This window comes from Panthera onca, chromosome C1, assembly GCF_046562875.1.
Source record: "Panthera onca isolate mPanOnc1 chromosome C1, mPanOnc1 haplotype 2, whole genome shotgun sequence".
In the NCBI taxonomy this organism is placed as follows: Eukaryota; Metazoa; Chordata; class Mammalia; order Carnivora; family Felidae; genus Panthera; species Panthera onca.
The window spans coordinates 147,503,798-147,507,042 of NC_138346.1; the positions used below are offsets into that span (position 1 = coordinate 147,503,798).

General features: G+C 30.3%; 1 pseudogene; it reads left to right on the forward strand.

The window, feature by feature from the left end:
* The first annotated feature begins 1,046 nt into the window (after nucleotides 1-1,046).
* LOC132674145 (U2 spliceosomal RNA) lies at nucleotides 1,047-1,197 on the forward strand (annotated as a pseudogene).
* Nucleotides 1,198-3,245: the final 2,048 nt, after the last annotated feature.

Below are 3,245 nucleotides of genomic sequence, written 5' to 3' on the forward strand. Positions count from 1 at the left end.
GTTCATGCCAATAACATTTTTACAAAAACAACTATTTTTAAAAAATGAAAATAAATTAATGAAAAAAGTGATATTCTCTTTATTTTTACAAATTTTTCAATGTCTGGCTTAAAGGAAAACAACCAAATTTTCATATCTGCTCTCTTCATTCAGTCTATTGGGTTTGTAGTTTTGGTTGAAGTATTTGAAAAACATCGGGTCTCACACAAATACGCAGTTTGAAATGAGGGGACTTTGCAAACATGCTGAAAATTTTCTTAGATCACACTTTGAGAACCACTGCCCAGGAGTTGAATTGCTTTCCAAAATAATGTTAAATTATTTTTTAAAGTGGTTTTTAAAGTGGTTTTACTAGCAGTGTATACAAGTTCTTGTTTATGCCCTTGAAGATATTTAATGTTGTCAGGTTTTTATATCATTTAAAATCTCTGTTTAATAACCATTTGATAGCAAATGATGGCATATAATGGCTTTAATTTTCATTTATGTGATGAGTAACAAATTGAACATCTTAGGGCTATGCATGTTTCTTTTTATTATAACACAAATCAAATCTTTTGGCCATTTGAATGTTGAGTTATTTATCTTTTTTCTTGATTTGTTCTTTTTATATTCTGGATATTGTTCCTTGGACATCTGAATACTGCAAATCCCTTCTCCCATTTTGTAACTTGCCTTTTTGTTTTCTTTATGCTAAGTTTTAATTAAAGGTTATAAATTTTAATGAAGGGAATTTTATCAACATTTAATTTTATAATCTGTTCTTTGACAACCTAGTTTAAAAAAGGTTTTCCTATCCCCCAATCATAAAAATGTTCCTCTAAACTTCCTTTCAAAAGCTTTTTGCTTTCCACATTTAAGCTGTCAGGCCACCAAGAATTGTGTATGTTGTGAGGTTGGATTGTTGTGTATCTATAACCATTAGTGCCATATTAACTTACTAAATTGCCCATGCTTCTCTCCTGCATTAATCACCAGTTTTTTATACATCAAATCTCATTTATGGTTGGGTTTATATCTTGACTCTCTATTGAATCTACTTGGCTATCGCTTCTCGGCCTTTTGGCTAAGATCAAGTGTAGTATCTGTTCTTATCAGTTGACTCTACTTGGCTATTTTTCTATTTCTGACCAATACTATAATATCTTTATTACTCTAGGTCTAATTAGTCTTGACATAGAATAGTGCTGACCACTCCCAACTTTGTTAGGAACATCTTGGACTGTTTTTATTCTCTTATGTTCCATATAAATTTCAGAATTACATATTCATTACAATACATAGGGGAAAAAACTTGGAAATTTAGTTGGTGTTACACTAAGTCTATGGATAAAATTGGGAAGGACTGACATCTTTATAAAATTGAGTTTTTCTATCCTTGAATATAGTATTCCTCTAAATTTTTTCTTGGTCTTCATTAATATCCTTTGAATAAATATAAAATTTTGTCCCATAAAGTTCTTATATGACTTCTGTCAGATTACTGGATCCCTTATATTTTTTACTACTGTTATTATAAATAAAATCCTTTTAATTTTTTATATTTTTAATTATTACTGGAATATAGAAATGTAACTAGTTCTTTTTTATGTGACATTTTAGTAAATCTTCTTCTTAATAATAATAATTTGTCAGTAGCTTCCTGGGAATATTCTTTGTAGATCTTTGTGTATAGCTATGTTCTCAGCATATATTAATTTTATTTCTTCTTTCTAATTCTTATATAATTTTTTTTGCCTTATTGGACTGGCAAGAGAATCAAATATAGTGATGAACAGAAGTATTGATGGCTGGCATATTGTCAGGTAACTTTTTTTTTTTTTTTTTTTTTTTTTTTTTTTTTTGGGACAGAGAGAGACAGACAGAGCATGAACGGGGGAGGGGCAGAGAGAGGGAGACACAGAATCGGAAACAGGCTCCAGGCTCTGGGCCATCAGCCCAGAGCCCGACGCGGGGCTCGAACTCACGGACCGCGAGATCGTGACCTGGCTGAAGTCGGACGCTTAACCGACTGCGCCACCCAGGCGCCCCGTCAGGTAACTTATTTTAAAGAAAATATTTTAAAGTTTTACCATTAAGTACCATGATTGTAAAAAGATTTTATTTTTGCAGATACCCTTTATCAGTTTAAGAAAAGTCATTCATTTTTATACTAAGAACTTTTTCATGAATAAAATTTGAATATTATCAAATGCTTCTGCATCTTTAGAAGATTTATGTTTTTCCCCCTTTAAGCTGCTAAATATGATAAAATATGCATTGATGGAATTTCTCATTTGAGTCACACTAGTATTTCTGTAATAAACCTATAATAGATTTGATATACTTTTTAAATTTTGTTATTATTGAATTTTAATATAATTTGATTATATTATGATTACATAATTATATTATATCGTATGTTATAATTATATATTAAATAAATATATAATTATATTATATAAATATGTAATTATAATTATATAAATATAATTATATAATTACAATATAATTTATTATCAAGTTAGCTAATATTCAGTGTATACAGTGTGCTCTTGGTTTGGGGGATGAATGAAATACTACTTGGCAATGAGAAAGAATGAAATCCTGCCATTTGCAGGATGGATGGAACTGGAGGGTATTATGCTAAGTGAAATAAGTCAGAGAAAGATAGATATATGTTTTCACTCATATGTGAAACTTGAGAAACTTAACAGAAGACCATGGGGGAAGGGAAGGGGAAGAAGTAGTTTCAAACAGAGAGGGAGGCAAACCCATAAGAGACTCTTGATATACTTTTTTATACATGATGGGATTCCATTTGTTCGTTTTGTTTGGAAATTTTTACATCTATGCTCAAGTGATGGATGACAGAGGGTAGCGATTTGCCTCTCACAAAGTTCTTGTATAGTGTTGGTTTTCAGTTTACACTAAAAGTCTCATAAAATTATTTGGGACGTGTTCTTTCTTCTTTCTCTGCCAGATTTTATGTACAGAAATAACGTGTTCTTTGAATGTTCAGTATACTACTTTGTAAAACTACTTGGGCTTTACATTATTTGGGTGGGAAATTTTTAATATGTTTTAATTTCTTGAATAGTTAAAGAACTATATATGTTTTCCCTTTTGTTTTTCTTTTCCTTGATTCAAATTTGGTTGTATCCTCCTAGGAATATATCCCTTTTGTGGATATTTTCAAATTTATTGGCAGAAAGTGGTTCATATTAATCTTTTATTCTTTTAAATCTGTATAGCTTTTGTTGTAA